General features: G+C 46.9%; 1 pseudogene; it reads right to left on the bottom strand.

Annotated features, from left to right (window-relative positions):
* Nucleotides 1–250: 250 nt before the first annotated feature.
* Nucleotides 251–12,724, bottom strand: LOC106598445 (solute carrier family 43 member 3-like; annotated as a pseudogene).
* Between the last annotated feature and the right edge of the window lie 347 nt (nucleotides 12,725–13,071).

Raw genomic sequence — 13,071 nt, 5'->3', positions numbered from 1 at the left:
AATAAATAAGTTAAATACAATTAAAAAATATATATATTTTATTTTAATTTTTTTTAATTGTATTTATTTAACTAGGCAAGTCAGTTAAGAACAAATTCTTATTTACAATGACGGCCTACCCCGGGCAAACCCTCCCCTAACCCAGAGGACGCTGGGTCAATTGTGCATCGCCCTATGGGACTCCCGATCACGGCCGGTTGTGATACAGCCCTGGATCAAACCAGGGTCTGTAGTGACGCCTCTAGCACTGAGATGCAGTGCCTTAGACCGCTGCGCCACTTGGGAGCCACATATATAACCCATTGTGATTGATATTTTGACCATTCAAACTTATCAATTAAACTATACTTTGGACTTTGTTGTTTCACAGTTTAGTTGTATTCTTTATTACAGTCAGACAGGTTAACACACACATTACAGTAGGTCTTCACTTTGGCACTGTCCTTCTTTGCCCTGCCTTGAACAGTCAGTGGCATTGTCCATGATGCAGTGTCAATTGTCCTGGATGCATTCCAACTGTCTAAAGATGCTTTCTCTCCTCGTCTCCTCTCCTTCACCTACATCGGACAAGTGGCACCTGTCTGTGCCCCAATGCACCCTATTCCCTAATATAGTGCACTACTTTTAACCAGGTCCCATCAAAAGTAGTGCCTTATGTAGAGGATAGGGCACTATTTGGGACACAGTCCCTGTTTTCCACCTGTCCAATTTTATCAGATCAATGTTATCAAAGGAAAGGAGACAAGGAGAGGAAGCGACTTTAGACTATTGAGACACACCACTGCTGTTGTTGGTTTGTCGTCACATCCCCACCAGCCTGTTCCACGTGACCTTTGACCCTGAGTTTGTCACTTCCTGTTTGGCCCTAGCCCTCCTCTGATTGGCTAGAGAGTGGCAGTGGAGGTGGACGTGGAGGGGGTGGATGAAGGTGAGGAGGGTGAGGAGGGTCAGACCCACGTTCACCTGGAGGAGAGGAGAGGTGGGAAGAAGAACACAAAGATTGAGCCCCCCTTATGCAGAGCCTGTGGTCTATCTGTTTCCCAAACATCCTCTCCAGTACGCCAGCCATTCTACTTACTTAATGTATTACAGTTCTAGCACATCTGATTCCATCAATCTAGTCATCACCAAGCCCCTCACTAGTTGAAACAGTTGTGCTAGTTCTGGAATACACCAAATACGTAGAACAACAGCCGGTACCCGATGAGAGCCTTGGTAAACACTCAAAGGTATATAAGTGCATTACACAGGTATGAGGCCCTTACTGTTTTCTGTAGGATAAAGAAGTTGACTGGCTGACTCACATAGACAGGGTCTCCATGCAGGAACTCTCTGATGAGGTGTAGAACAGGGAACTGGAGCAGCAGAACCACAGCTGACAGAGATGTTATCAGACCAGACAACTTACCAAAATGGCAGCCGGGAAACCTGGTGGGAAGAGGAGAGGAAGAGAAGAAGAAGAAGAAGAAGAAGACAGACGGATTAAACAAATGGATGACTAGTGGAGTTTTCTTTTAGTGAATTGAATTTATTTTGGGTAACAGACATACTGCACAATGTGGACCCAGAGGATATCACTTGAAAGTATTAATTAAAATGCTTATTTCCAAAGTGGTCCTCGATGGTAAAAACAATAGTAGTAATGGTGGTAGAGGTAGGGTTAAATGGGGGGGGGCTTTAGGATAGGAGACAAAACACACACAGTATGAACGTACGCGATGGTGAGGAAGGCTTGGTGTCCACCATAGATGAAGGCACTGTTGAGGACCTGCAGGATGAAGGTGAGGTACTGGAGAGGAAGGAGAGGAGAGGAGAAGCAGACGTAGAAGAGGAGGCACTGGAGGGAGGTGAGGAAGAGGGAGAGAGAGGAGGAGGCGCAGGTCGGCTTCTTGCTTCGTCTCTCCTTTCGGGAGAGAAAGAGGGGGAGAGAGAAGCGAGAGTGTGTCAAAGAGAGGTGGAAGAGAGAGTGAGAGAGAATGAGGGAGGTGAGAGGTAGGGAGGGAGGTAGGAGAGGGAGGGTGGGGGAGGGAGGTGAGGGAGGGGAAAGACAGAAAGAGGTAGGTGAGGATGAAAGGTTGATTGAGATACTTACGACTTTCATTTTTCAACTGCTTGTTGCTTGGGTCTACTGTGTTTAAATAAAGTTCACCTTTAACTACAGCTGTACGCTTTTCCAGGACTTATTCACCATCTAAATCAATAAATTAATCAACCAAACAACAGTTAGCACAATGTGCAACTGCAGATCCACAGCCAGCAGTCAGGCCAGACTACTTCACAAAATGGCCACCTAACGATACCTAATTAAGCAATAATGCCCGAGGGGGTTTGAGATATATGTCCAATATACCACGGCTAAGGGCTGTTCTTATACACGTGGCAACGCGGAGTGCCTGGATACAGCCCTTAGCTGTGGTATATTGGCCATATACCACAAACCTGAGGTGCCTTATTGCTGTTATAAACTGGTTACCAACGTTATTAGAGTAGTAAAAATACATGTTTTGTCATACCCATAGAATACGGTCCGATATACCACGGCTGTCAGCCAATCAGCATTCAGGGCTCGAACCACCCAGTTTATAATATAATGTATATAATGTATGTAAACTTTGTTTAAACTTCGTTGTCTGTATTCTGTCTCTAAATGTTGTCTATCACTAGCAGCACCATATCACCAGGTAACATTGTGAATATGTGTAAATGTACTTGGTTAATAAAGGTGATTCTGATTCTAATGCCCACACCGTCACCTGCCCTTAACGTCTATGATGTCACCCACCTGGAGCCAGAGGCTTCCCCTTGTGTCTGTCCATGATGAGGCCGTTCCAGGGACCACAGAGGACCCCACACAGCTGGGTGAAGGCAAAGGCATTGGTGTACTGACTCACTGAAAGAGAGAGAGAGAGAGAGAGAGAGAGGGGGAGAAAGAGAGAGAAGGGGGGAGAAAGAGAGAGAGACAAGGTGGGTGTAGAGATAGAGAACAAGAGACAGACGGAGGAAGAGAGAGAGATAGAGAGAAAAGACAGCATTGATAACCTTCTCTAAATTAGAGAAGTAGTCTACACAGGCAGAAAAATAGTTGTATTTGTGTTTTTTTGGTAGTTTTTACCCAGGGTCTGGTCTCTGTTGGCCAGCCGGTTGAGCATGGGGTTCACCGTGGCGATGAACAGGAAGTGACAGAACTGCATGACAGCCACCCAGACCAGGTGCCACAGGAAGAACCAGGACAGGACACAACTCCTAAAACTGGCCACTGAGAGAGAGAGAGAGAGAGAAGAAATGGGGTGAAGGACAGAGAGAGGGAGAGACAGGAAGGGAGGAGGACAGAGATTGGGTGTTGATTGGGGCAATAGTCTATGATGCTTGTGTGGATGTATGAGGTGTCTGTGAGTGAATGACAATGCTCACTTGCTCAGTGCTTTTTTAACTTTTACAATATGTAGGACTATTTCATGCCAATTAAGCCCTTTATATTTAATTGAATTGACTGGGATGACCAGGTTTCTTACCTCTCTCAGGCTGATCGGGTCTGGAAGGTACTGCTTTGTCCTGCAACTGCAGCGGGGCACTCTCGGCCTTCTGTAACACTGCATTCTTCTGATATTTTGCATTCACATCTCCTTTTCTCTCTCCTCCTCCCTCCTTTTCTCCTCTCTCTCCCCCTCTCTTCCAACGCCGACCACCGCAGCTCACCCTGTCACAAAGAGCTGAGTCAGAGTCACCGCTTTAAAATCATGGCGATGACAGTCCTGTTTGGCTTCCACAGTGGTCGGTCACCATGGTGACTGTTAGTCTAGTTGTATGGTGTGGTGATGCATCGTGGGAGTCATAGTTCTTCTGACCCGTAAGCGTATCTGTCGGGGAGTGGGTAGGGGATGTGGGTCTTGGGCATGAGGAAGAACGTCCGGAAGACGTGGATGACGCTGCAGACGGAGAGAACGAGGAAGGAGGAGTGGAAAGAGACCCCTCTTTCATACAAAAACTTCAGCGAGAGAGAGAGAGAGAGAGAGAGAAAGAAAGAGGGAGAGGTTATATACAGCATGTATGAATCTTTACTTTCCCGCTTTTGATTATCAGTGATTATCAGTGATTACTTCAATCATAAAGCAGTCAATCAAAGGACAGATTAAGGAGAAGCAAATCATTAATGACCGTTTAGATTCATGTTTCATCTAGAGATGCTACATTTGAGTTGTAGTCCCTTCTGAAAACAGCTGGTGCTGACTGTGCAACAGTTCAAACACTCAGGAAATCTGTCCCACATTGAGGAATATTCAGGAAGTCAGAAGGTTTTAAACAGTTCAAACCCTCATTAAATCTGTCCCACATCAAGGAATATTCAGGAAGTCAGGAGGTTTTCAACAGTATAAACCCTCAGTAAACCTGTCCCACACTGAGGAATATTCAGGAAGTCAGGTTTTCAACAGTTCAAACCCTCAGTAAACCTGTCCCACATTGAGGAATTTTCAGGAAGTCAGGAGGTTTTCAACAGTATAAACCCTCAGTAAACCTGTCCCACACTGAGGAATAGTCATAATGATAGTCATAAGGAAGATGCTGTGTTACCTTGACGATGAGGAAGACAGCGGCGGAGGAGTCGAAGGCCCCGGCATAGACTGATATGACCGTGGAACGGTGGCTGTCGAACAGGTTCCCCACCTGAAGAAGACAGAGGTACAGAGATGACCACTAGTTGACCACTAGTTGACCATTGGTTGACCAAATGCATGTCACAACATAGAAATGACAGACTGTGGCTTTGAAAGAGACCAACCTGAGCGTTGGTTGTGTAGAACAACATTCCAGATGTGATCAGGCACGAGATGGCAGGAAACAGCAACGCTGACTGCTCTGTGTGTGTGAGGGAGAGGTGGGGGGTGGGGGGGGGGGGGGGGTGTGAGGACAAAGCACAAATTCCTCTATAAAAATACAAAACGTCAATTAATGACCAAAGGTCTAGACACGCTAACCGACATTTCAATATGTTATAAAAATACCTGGACTGGAGACAGTTATCAACAAGGTCCCCGTGGTGTATAGACATCTAGAAAAGAAGACGCAGGCAGGGAGGGAGGGTGGTAGGGGCGAGGGAGGGTATGAGCATAGGTAGTTTTGTGATGGTTTGGTGTCATGATAACATTGATTTAGAGATACAGTGCTTTCGGATAGTATTCAGACCCCTTGACTTTATCCACACAGCCTTATTCTAAAAAATATAGTTTTTTAATCCTCAGAAATCTACACACAATACCCCATAATGATTAAGTGAAAACAGGTTTTAGGATTTTTTTTTTTTAAATACCCTTTTTACATAAGTATTCAGACCCTTTTCTACGAGACTCGTAATTGAGATCAGGTGCATCCTGTTTCCATTGATCATCCTTAAGATGTTTCTACAACTTGATTACAGTCCACCTGTGGTAAATTCAATTGACTGGACATGATTTGGAAAGGCACACACCTGTCAATATAAGGTCCCACAGTTGACAGCGCATGTCAGAGCAAAAACCAAGCCATGATGTCGAAGGAATTGTCCGTAGAGCTCCGAGACAGGATTGTGTCAAGGCACAGATCTGTGGAAGGGTACAAAACAATTCTGCAGCATTAAAGTCCCCAAGAACACATTGGCCTCCTTCATTCTTAAATAGAAGAAGTTTGGAACCACCAAGACTCTTCCAAGAGTTGGACGCCTGGCCAAACTGAGTAATCGGGGGAGAAGGGCCTTGGTCAGGGAGGTAACCAAGAACCCAATGGTCACTCTGACAGAGCTCTATAGTTCCTCTGTGGAGATGGGAGAATCTTCCAGTAGGACAACCATCTCTGCAGCACTCCACCAATCAGGCCTTTACGGTAGAGTGGCCAGACGGAAACCACTCCTCAGTAAAAGGCACATGACAGCCCGCTTGGAGTTTGCGAAAAGGCACCTAAAGACTCTCAGACCATGAGAATCAAAATGTTGGCCTGAATGCCAAGCGTCATGTCTGGACGAAACCTGGCACCATCCCTACAGTGAAGCATGGTGGTGGCAGCATCATGCCGTGGGGATGTTTTTCAGCGGCAGGGACTGGGAGACTAGTCAGGATCGAGGGAAACCTGAACGGAGGAAAGTACAGAGAGATCCTTGATGAAAACCTGCTCCAGAGTGCTCATGACCTCAGACTGGAGCGAAGGTTCACCTTGCAACAGGACAATGACCCTAAGCACACAGCCAAGACAACGCAGGAGTGGCTTTGGGACAAGTCTAAATCTTGTGAAGTGGCCCAGACATTAATCTGATCGAAAATGTCTGAAGAGACCTGAAAAAAGCTATGCAGCAACGCTCCACATCCAAGCTGACAGGGCTTGAGAGGATCTGCAGAGAAGAATGGGAGAAACTCCCCAAATACAGGTGTGCAAAGCTTGTAGCGACATACCCAAGAAGACTCAATGCTGTAATCGCTGCCAAAGGTGCTTCACCAAAGTACTGAGTAAAAGTTCTGATATCAGTTTTTTATTTTGAATAAATTAGCAAAAATGTCTAAAAACCTGTTTTTGCTTTGTCATTATGGGGATTGTGTGTAGATTGATGAGGGGGAAAAACAATGTAATCAATTTTTTGAGAAAGGCTGTAACGTAACAAAATGTGGAAAATACCATCACCGTTGTCATCATTGTCAGCTGAAAAATCTATAAACACACTGTCTGCATCTGAAATGACACCCTGTAATGGGAAATTATTGGAGTAATTATTTTATTGTATTTAATTTACTGTTGATATGATATTTTTGTCAGATGTTACTATGGAATACTGAAGTATAATTACAAGCATTTCATAAGTGTCAAAGGCTTTTATTGACAATTACATGAAGTTGATGCAAAGAGTCAATATTTGCAGTGTTGACCCTTCTTTTTCAAGACCTCTGCAATCCGCCCTGGCATGCTGTCAATTAACTTCTGAGACACATCCTGACTGATGGCAGCCCATTCTTGCATAATCAATGCTTGGAGTTTGTCAGAATTTGTGGGTTTTTGTTTGTTCACCCGCCTCTTGAGGATTGACCACAAGTTCTGAATGGGATTAAGGTCTGGGGAGTGGACCCAAAATATCGATGTTTTGTTCCCCGAGCCACTTAGTTATCAGTTTTGCCTTATGGCAAGGTGCTCCATCATGCTGGAAAAGGCATTGTTCGTCACCAAACTGTTCCTGGATGGTTGGGAGAAGTTGCTCTCGGAGGATGTGTTGGTACCATTTATTCATGGCTGTGTTCTTAGGAAAAATTGTGAGTGAGCCCACTCCCTTGGCTGAGAAGCAACCCCACACATGAATGGTCTCAGGATGCTTTACTGTTGACATGACACAGGACTGATGGTAGCGCTCACCTTGTCTTCTCCAGACAAGCTTTTTTCCGGATGCCCCAAACAATCGGAAAGGGGATTCATCAGAGAAAATGACTTTTCCCCAGTCCTCAGCAGTCCAATCCCTGTACCTTTTGCAGAATATTAGTCTGTCCCTGATGTTTTTCCTGGAGAGAAGTGGCTTCTTTGCTGCCCTTCTTGACACCAGGCCATCCTCCAAAAGTCTTTGCCTCACTGTGCATGCAGATGCACTCACACCTGCCTGCTGCCATTACCGAGCAAGCTCTGTACTGGTGGTGCCCCGATCCCGCAGCTGAATCAACTTTAGGAGACGGTCCTGGCGCTTGCTGGACTTTCTTGGGCGCCCTGAAGCCTTCTTCACAACAATTGAACCGCTCTCCTTGAAGTTCTTGATGATCTGATAAATGGTTGATTTAGGTGCAATCTTACTGGCAGCAATATCTTTGCCTGTGAAGCCCTTTTTGTGCAAAGCAATGATGACGGCACGTGTTTCCTTGCAGTTAACCATGATTGACAGAGGAAGAACAATGATTCCAAGCACCAGCCTCCTTTTGAAGCTTCCAGTCTGTTATTCGAACTCAATCAGCATGACAGAGTGATCTCCAGCCTTGTCGTCATCAACACTCACACCTGTGTTAACGAGAGAATCACTGACATGATGTCAGCTGGTCCTTTTGTGGCAGGGCTGAAATGCAGTGGAAATGTTTTTGGGGGATTCAGTTCATTTGCATGGCAAAGAGGGACTTTGCAATTAATTGCAATTCCTCTGATCACTCTTTATAACATTCTGGAGTATATGCAAATTGCCATCATACAAACTGAGGCAGCAGACTTTGTGAAAATGTATATTTGTGTCATTCTCAAAACTTTTGGCCACGACTGTATAATTATCAGTTGGAACTAGGTACTGACCCACTGGACAAAAACTGGTTGAATCAATATTGTTTCCACATCATTTCAAGCCAAAAAAATCTATGTAATTGACGTTGAATCAACGTGGAAAATGAATTGTATTTGCAAAGTCATCAACGTAAGGGTATTTCATATTCTTCCCCCCCAAACGTTTTACTTAATCCAATGATTTTTCTTGTTATTGATTTAGCGTTGGATTCACGTCAGTTGACAACTCAACCAAATATAAATCAAAACTAGACGTTGAACTGACGTCTGTTCCCAGTGGGGACGTTCCAACCTTTGATCTGTTAAACTGCCAGTATAGGGCTCCGGGCAGCCGAGCGGAAATGGAGGAAAACTCGCCTCCCTGCGGACCTGGCATCCTTTCACTCCCTCCTCTCTACATTTTCCTCTTCTGTCTCTGCTGCTAAAGCCACTTTCTACCACTCTAAACTCCAAGCATCTGCCTCTAACCCTAGGAAGCTCTTTGCTACCTTCTCCTCCCTCCTGAATCCTCCTCCCCCCCCCCTCCCTCTCTGCGGATGACTTCGTCAACCATTTTGAAAAGAAGGTTGACGACATCCGATCCTCGTTCGCTAAGTCAAACGACACTGCTGGTCCTGCTCACACTGCCCTACCCTGTGCTTTGACCTCTTTCTCCCCTCTCTCTCCAGATGAAATCTCGCGTCTTGTGACGGCCGGCCGCCCAACAACCTGCCCACTTGACCCTATCCCCTCCTCTCTTCTCCAGACCATTTCCGGAGACCTTCTCCCCTACCTCACCTCGCTCATCAACTCATCCTTGACCGCTGGCTACGTCCCTTCCGTCTTCAAGAGAGAGTTGCACCCCTTCTGAAAAAAACCTACACTCGATCCCTCCGATGTCAACAACTACAGACCAGTATCCCTTCTTTCCTTTCTCTCCAAAACTCTTGAACGCGCCGTCCTTGGCCAGCTCTCTTGCTATCTCTCTCAGAATGACCTTCTTGATCCTAATCAGTCAGGTTTCAAGACTGGGCATTCAACTGAGACTGCTCTTCTCTGTGTCACGGAGGCTCTCCGCACTGCTAAAGCTAACTCTCTCTCCTCTGCTCTCATCCTTCTAGACCTATCTGCTGCCTTTGATACCGTGAACCATCAGATCCTCCTCTCCACCCTCTCCGAGCTGGGCATCTCCGGCACCGCGCACGCTTGGATTGCGTCCTACCTGACAGGTCGCTCCTACCAGGTGGCGTGGCGAGAATCTGTCTCCGCACCACGTGCTCTCACCACTGGTGTCCCCCAGGGCTCTGTTCTTGGCCCACTCCTATTCTCGCTATACACCAAGTCACTTGGCTCTGTCATATCCTCACATGGTCTCTCATATCATTGCTATGCAGATGACACACAATTAATCTTCTCCTTTCCCCCTTCTGACAACCAGGTGGCGAATCGCATCTCTGCATGTCTGGCAGACATATCAGTGTGGATGACGGATCACCACCTCAAGCTGAACCTCGGCAAGACGGAGCTGCTCTTCCTCCCGGGGAAGGACTGCCCGTTCCATGATCTCGCCATCACGGTTGACAACTCCCTTGTGTCCTCCTCCCAGAGTGCTAAGAGCCTTGGCGTGACCCTGGACAACACCCTGTCGTTCTCCACCAACATCAAGGCGGTGACCCGATCCTGTAGGTTCATGCTCTACAACATTCGCAGAGTACGACCCTGCCTCACACAGGAAGCGGCGCAGGTCCTAATCCAGGCACTTGTCATCTCCCGTCTGGATTATTGCAACTCGCTGTTGGCTGGGCTCCCTGCCTGTGCCATTAAACCCCTACAACTCATCCAGAACGCCGCAGCCCGTCTGGTGTTCAACCTTCCCAAGTTCTCTCACGTCACCCCGCTCCTCCGCTCTCTCCACTGGCTTCCAGTCGAAGCTCGCATCCGCTACAAGACCATGGTGCTTGCCTACGGAGCTGTGAGGGGAACGGCACCTCCGTACCTTCAGGCTCTGATCAGGCCCTACACCCAAACAAGGGCACTCCGTTCATCCACCTCTGGCCTGCTCGCCTCCCTACCTCTGAGGAAGCACAGTTCCCGCTCAGCCCAGTCAAAACTGTTCGCTGCTCTGGCACCCCAATGGTGGAACAAGCTCCCTCACGACGCCAGGACAGCGGAGTCAATCACCACCTTCCGTAGACACCTGAAACCCCACATCTTCAAGGAATACCTGGGATAGGATAAAGTAATCCTTCTAACCCCCCCTTAAAAGATTTAGATGCACTATTGTAAAGTGGTTGTTCCACTGGATATTATAGGTGAATGCACCAATTTGTAAGTCGCTCTGGATAAGAGCGTCTGCTAAATGACTAAAATGTAAATGTAAATGTAAATGTCTGCTGGTGTTGAATGTGGTTCAAGTTTGACGCCAGACACAATGTGTCTCTGTGACACTCTGATTCTGTAGCAGCTGATGATGAGAATTCCTACAAGCCTCTCAGACTGGTGTTTCCAGAATCTTCGGTGATGTGTGATTAACATTAGAAATGTTCTCTGCTTCTGTTCTGGAGGTGTTCTCCCTGAATTCTTGTAATAAACCGGATATATTTTTAATTGATTTTTATCAACGACTGCTCTCCTTTAGGTTCACCTGGAAATTCCTTTCACACCCTGTCCCAGTGCACTACTTTAGACCAGGTCTCATACCGTAGGGCTCTGGTCAACAGTAGTACACTATAGAGAATAGGGTGCTATTTCAGACAAAGCCATTGTTGCAAAAACGACACTCACCAGTTAGTTGACCCACAAAAATAAATGATGGGTATCAATATTTTTTTTTAAACAATAATAAAACATTCTCACGTGGCCAGGAGCCTGGTCGCCATGGTGCCGAAGCGGTCGAACAGGAAACCCAGAGGGAAACGCAGGAAGTTCATGGAGAAGGAGGCGACGGTGAAGACCAGGGAGAACTGTTCATCCTGTCCACTACAGTCTGAGAGAGAGAGATGGAGGGATGGGAGAGAGAGAGAGAGAGAGAGAGAGAGAGAGGGAGATGGAGGGATGGGAGAGAGAGAGAGAGAGAGAGAGAGAGAGATGGAGGGATGGGAGAGAGATTAGGGATGATGAAGACAAGGGAGAACTGTTCAACCTGTCCACTACAGTCAGAGAGAGAGAGAGAGATGGAGGGATGGGGAGAGAGAGAGAGAGAGAGAGATGGAGGGATGGGGGAGAGAGAACTGTTCATCCTGTCTCCTGTCTACTACATTTTGAGACAGAGAGAGAGAGAGATGGAGGGCTGGGATGGGCGAGAGGGCGAGAAGGCGAGAAGGAAAGATGGATGGAGAGACCAGAGAGAACTGCTCATCCTGTCTACTGGTGTCTCAGAGAGAGAGGAGGGATGGGGGAGAGAGCTTTTGTGAGCTTCAGTCGCTTTTGTGTGTGTGTGTGTGAGAAAGAGGTTGTGTGTGTGTGTGTGTGAGAGAGAAAGCTCACGACTCACCTGACTGTATGATGTTATCACGGGGATGCTCCCCTGTCAACGTGATAATGTCACCGGGGTCAGTGGCGTTGGCAGTGATGTCACAGAGGTCACTGAAGTAGCCGTCGTTCTTAAGGATGAACACCAGCGACGCCCAGCCGTACGCTATCCCCGAGAAACACAGGTTTTCAACGAATCCCGAGGCCACCGTCAAACTGTGGCGCAGCTTGGCCCCGCCCCCACATCCCAGCATGCTCTCTGCTGCCACTTCCGCTTACTTCCTGCTTCACTTTCGGGTTCCTCCTATGGAACTTTGTGTTGCTGGTCAGAGGGGTGGTGGTGAAGCTCGGCAGTAGTGGTGGGTCCCTCAATTTCTGACCACACCATCGGTGCCCCCGTTCAGCCCCAGGGGTATTTTTGGAAAGTAAGACGAGATGAGGCGGGACTAGCGCCAAAACATGAAGTACTAAAAGAAATGAGGGCAGTGAACCCCCCTGTAGCTAGTTTACTTCACACTTCACTGTGTTGATCTGCATTGACTAGAATTAGTAGACCATGAACACAAACTAGTAGAACTTGAATAGAACTACTGACAGCCTGTTAGAGAACACAGGTGAGTCCGTCATGTTTACTACAACTGTGTCCCAAACGGCACACTATTCCCTATATAGTGCACTACCTTTGACCAGCCCTGGCCCTGGTAGTGCACTACAGTAAATAGGGAATAGGGTTCCATTAGGAACTCAGCAGGATTAAAAAGCCAGTATTAACCTTAACCTTTCTTTCATTACATCTGGCACTATAGCACTAGGTTCTCACACACAGTACACACAGTACACACAGTACACACACACAGAGGGCACTGCTCCTGAAACTCTGTTACATAGTATTGTTATGTAACAGCAAATACACTGTTAACCCAGATACACTGGGCACAAGAGAAAACGTACTCACAAGATGCATACTATGCACACACACACACACACACACACACACACACACACACACACACACACACACACACACACACACACACACACACACTCTCTACCTGTAGAAGGGCCAACAGTGGAAGCCTCTGTCGTCTTCTCTCTCAGAACACAGTGTTCGTCGTAGTTCTCTGGTCTCTATAGTACCACATAGTTCTCTCTGTCTGCTCACTGGTTCAACTCATCTGACTTGCTCAGACTTATCAAACTGGCTCACTGGTTCTAACTGGCTCACTGGTTCTAACTGGATCACTTGTTTTAACTGGCTCACTGGTTCTAACTGGATCACTGGTTCTAACTGGCTCACTGGTTCTAACTGGATCACTTGTTTTAACTGGTTCACTGGTTCTAACTGGATCACTGGTTCTAACT

Source organism: Salmo salar, chromosome ssa04 (genome assembly GCF_905237065.1).
Source record: "Salmo salar chromosome ssa04, Ssal_v3.1, whole genome shotgun sequence".
NCBI lineage: Eukaryota > Metazoa > Chordata > Actinopteri > Salmoniformes > Salmonidae > Salmo > Salmo salar.
Note: the sequence above shows the minus strand (reverse complement) of the source record. Positions and strands in the feature narration are given on the sequence as shown.